This window comes from Haematobia irritans, chromosome 1 (assembly GCF_050003625.1).
Source record: "Haematobia irritans isolate KBUSLIRL chromosome 1, ASM5000362v1, whole genome shotgun sequence".
In the NCBI taxonomy this organism is placed as follows: domain Eukaryota; kingdom Metazoa; phylum Arthropoda; class Insecta; order Diptera; family Muscidae; genus Haematobia; species Haematobia irritans.
Genome location: NC_134397.1, coordinates 164,643,615 through 164,648,502, shown reverse-complemented (window position 1 = coordinate 164,648,502; position 4,888 = coordinate 164,643,615). Strand labels below are relative to the sequence as shown.

At 26.2% G+C, this 4,888-nt stretch overlaps 1 long non-coding RNA gene across 1 annotated transcript; it reads right to left on the bottom strand.

Annotated features, from left to right (window-relative positions):
• Window positions 1-4,204: 4,204 nt before the first annotated feature.
• LOC142222108 (uncharacterized) lies at window positions 4,205-4,675 on the bottom strand. Its single transcript, XR_012718257.1, has 3 exons — window positions 4,621-4,675; window positions 4,440-4,527; window positions 4,205-4,268 (listed from the first exon to the last, which is right to left on the bottom strand). It is a non-coding gene; the product is annotated as an uncharacterized LOC142222108 (long non-coding RNA).
• Between the last annotated feature and the right edge of the window lie 213 nt (window positions 4,676-4,888).

Sequence of the window (4,888 nt, the reverse complement as noted above, 5' to 3'; positions counted from 1 at the left end):
ACAACAAGAATAACAACATTAAGTGAACACTACTTTGAACACACAATTGAATTGCAGCGTTATACGAATACCGCCTGTTTGTTTTTGTTTGTAATAAGGATGTATGTGTATATTTTGCCCCTACAATTAACACCGCCCACACAGTGAAATCGATAGTGTGATTCAGTATTTATCGACAAATTAAGTCACTGCCATGTAATTTGTTATCTATTACCGCCGGTGTTTATACAAAAAAAATTCATATTTAATAGCATTTATTAAGTTCTGCCATGAGGTCATTATTAGTTATGTCGAAAGTTATGAAGACATTATCTTTGTCGTACACAAAGTGTCGACAGAGAATTGTAAATATATAAATCAGAGTTAAGGAACAAATAGAACAGTGGCTAAATGTTGAAGTACAAGTAGTGAAATACTATGTTATGATATAACATCGACAATATTTTAATGCCCATTTAGAGCATTTAATAATTGCCAGGAACATCTACACTGAACAAACAGTGAACCCTTTTCCATTGCAAAATGAACTAAACTGTAGTAATATTGACCATGATTTAGCCCTTAAGATTTTTTTCAACTTGTCTAGTTTATAATTCTCTTAAATTTTAGTTCATCTATAACATTGTATTTTAGTTAATTTTTACAACACCATAAGATTTATATACCCCTACCAAGTTAAAAAGTCAATATTATTTTGGTTTACTTGCTTATTTTGTGGGAAACCCGATAATAAAAATTGGTTAACAGTATCTTTAAAATGTCGACAACTAAACTATTTTTAAATCAATCCTTCCACAGTACAGAGAAATTAAATAATTAAAGTAACAACAAATCGTTTTACTATTATGAAAATGTTCATGCATTAAAATTAAACTTTCTTTAAGCAAAAGTACTTTATTATTATGAAAATGTTCATGCATTAAAATTAAACTTTCTTTAAGCAAAAGTACTTTATTATAAAAACTTATGATGAAAGTTCTTAATACTATGTTTTTTGTGAATAAAAATTATGACCACGTGGAACAGAGAGTAGTTCATTTGAACTCGCTGTTTGGACATTTTGACTTATCCTTTTTTTATTCATCGTAGGTAATTTTTTCACATATCTTGCTGGAAAAAAATGGAAGCAATAATGAAAATTGTTAAAAATTAACACCATGTAATGAAATATAATTTTTTAATTCTTCATTTTAGCTTGTAACTTACCATATTTAGGGGCATTTTATCAAATGGTGTAAGGAATTCAACTTTTCTTTGGAAAACGTATCTCATAAAATTTGTACCTGAAACAATTTGAGAAATAATGAAGTATTCTATATAAACTCATAAAACTGTGTTGTTATCGATGTGAAGGATATAATAAAATAAATATTCTAGTTGAAAGAAAGACAAAGTTTGAATATAAAACTTACCAATTTTCTATTAAATTGTACGCTGGGGGGAAATGTTGTCCAAATTTATTTGGGTTACTCTGAAATTAAATATTTATTTTTTACATTAATTAAAATTATTAAATAGGTTTCCAAAAAATCTAATGAAAAAAATAATAATATGCATAAAAATATTATGGTTAACCGTAGACAGTCATCATTCGTCAAAATGACAACACGTAATTTCATTTTCGATTTAAAATGCATTTTAGTCTATTGGGAAATGGTAAATTTAAGTAATAATAATTCGACCGTTTTATGAATTTTTGTTTTATACTAAATAAAACCAAATTGAATAAGAAAATAAATTTAAGTTTGGTTAACTTTTTCGCTCACGATGAAAATTATAGCGTCTTGAAATGAGCCGTAGTCAAAATGAAGAAGGATGACGTTAATGTACAAAAAATAAGGATGACTGTACAAGGTTAAAAGAAAGTTAAAGAATCTTTACCAATTCACTTTTAAATTACAAGCAAAGGAGTACTAAAAATTTTTCCAAATTTTGAAGGCGTTATTCTGAAATTAAATATTTGTTTTTTACATAAAAAATATTACATTGGTTTCCAAAAAATTTGATTAAAGAAATACTAAAATAAGGTATTAAAAACCTGTAATTTTGATGATAAAAAGGTCATAAAAACGTAAATATTCTAGTTGAAAGAAAGCCAATTTTTAAAAGAAAACTTACCAATTCTCTATTTTTTTAATTTGTTTGATCCATCTGGAGTTGCTCTGAAATTAAGTATTGCTTTTACAACAAAGAAAAACATTAAACTGGTTCCCAAAAAAAAAAATTTAACAAATAATAATATACATAAAAAATATTCTTTTTAAAAGAAAGCCATATTAAAAAATACTTACCAATGACTAAACTATACGTTGAGATATAACAATAATTTTCCAAATTCATCTGGAATTTAATATTAATTTTTTACATTGAATAATGAAAATTTCAATACACTTTCACCGATAAAATTTTAATAACTTTCATTTAAAAGGTTTAATAAACCAACACCAATATATGTCTCAAAAATTCAAAATATTCCATGCCTTTCTATTCCCTTGTTGCATACCTGCTTAAAAGATGCAACAACCCACGGCAACGCCAACTATACAACTGAAGCATGCCAAACAAAACCAAGCAAAGCCAAAACATCCCTACAACAACAAAAACACATGTGCCTTTATTGAAAACAACACCTTATCCAGCCAAATAAAGCATCCACGAATAACAAACACACACACAAACCACTGAATGAACAAAAATAAAAACAACCCCACGCTCATGTATACACAACAAAACTCAAGTAACATCATCTTTACATTAATCACATTCCACTATTCCGATAAAGATCTCTGTACTATGCATTAGTTCATCGCATCTGCTGACAATTTACTCTAAGAATAATATTCGTAAAGGCACACCAGTTTATGAACGATGAAACGTTTAACTTAAATTTTGCAAAATTTTCATGAAATGTTATCTACCATTTTTGACGAAAATGTCTATAAATTTTATTACATGTGAACTAAAAATATTTCATTGGGTAATTTTTTACCAACAATTATTAACTATAGGAATTGTCAGTAAGAAATTTCTATCCACACTAAAAAAACAGTGAACCCTTTTCCATTGCAAAATGAACTAAACTGTAGTAATATTGACCATGATTTAGCCCTTAAGATTTTTTTCAACTTGTCTAGTTTATAATTTTCTTAAATTTTAGTTCATCTATAACATTGTAGTTTAGTTCATTTTTACAACACCATAAGATTTATATACACCTACCAAGTTAAAAAGTCAGTATTATTTTGGTTTACTTGCTTATTTTGTGGGAAACCCGATAATAAAAATCGGTTAACAGTCTCTTTAAAATGTCGACGACTAGACTATTTTTAAATCAATCATTCCACAGTATAGAGAAATTAAATAATTAAAGGAACAACAAACCGTTTTACTATTATGAGAATTTTCATACATTAAAATTAAACTATCTTTAAGCAAAAGTACTTTATTATAAAAACTTATAATGAAAGTTCTTAATACAATGTTTTTGTGAATAAAAATTATGACCACATGGAAAAGAGAGTAGTTCATTTGAACCCACTGTTTGGACATTTTGACTTATCCTTTTTTTATTCATCGTAGGTAATTTTTTCACATATCTTGCTGGAAAAATGGAAACAATAATGAAAATTGTTAAAAATTAATACCATGTAATGAAATATAATTTTTAATTCTTCATTTTAGCTTGTAACTTACCATATTTGGGGCATTTTATCAAATGGTGTAAGGAATTCAACTTTTCTTTGGACAACGTATCTCATAAAATTGGTACCTGAAACAATTAGAGAAATAATGAAGTATTCTAAATAAACTCATAAAACTGTGTTGTTATCGATGTGAAGGATATAATAAAATAAATAATAGAAAAAAATAATATTATGCATAAAAAACCAAATATTCTTGATATTTCTAGACAGTCATCAAAATGACGACACGTAATTTCATTTTCGATTTAAAATGCATTTTAGTCTATTGGGAAATGGTAAATTTAAGTTATACTAATTCGACCGTTTTATGAATTTTTGTTTTATACTACTTAAAACCCAATTGAATAAGAAAATAAATGCAAGTTTGGTTCACTTTTTCGCTCACGATGAAAATTATATCGTCTTGAAATCATCCGTAGTCAAAATGACGAAGGATGACGTTAATGTACAAAAAATAAGGATGGCTGTCCAGGGTTAAAAGAAAGTTAAAGAAAACTTACCAATTCACTATTAAATTACAGGCAAAGGAGTACTAAAAATTTGTCCAAATTTTAAGGGGTTATTCTGAAATTAAATATTTATTTTTACATTAAAAATATTACATTAGTTTCCAAAAAAATTAATTAAAGAAATACTAAAATAAGGTATTAAAAACCTGTAATTTTGATGATTAAAAGGTCATAAAAACGTAAATATTCTAGTTGAAAGAAAGCCAATTTTTAAAAGAAAACTTACCAATTCTCTACCTTTTTAAATTTGTTTGAATCCGTCTGGAGTTGCTCTGAAATTAAATATCGCTTTTACAACAAAGAAAAACATTAAACTGGTTCCCAAAAAAAAAAAAAATAATTAACAAATAATAATATACAAAAAAAATATTCTTTTCAAAAGAAAGCCATATTAAAAAAAAAATTACCAATTTATGAATAAACTATACGCTGAGATATTACAAAAATTTTCCAAATTCATCTGGAATTGAATATTAATTTTTTACATTGAATAATGAAAATTTCAATACACTTTCAATTTCAACATAAATATTAATTAATAACTTTTTTCTAAACTACCGATAAAATATTAATAACTTTCATTTAAAAGGTTTAATAAACAAACACCAATATATGACTCAAAAATCCAAAATATTCCATGCCTTTATATTCCCTTGTTGCATACCTACTTAACAG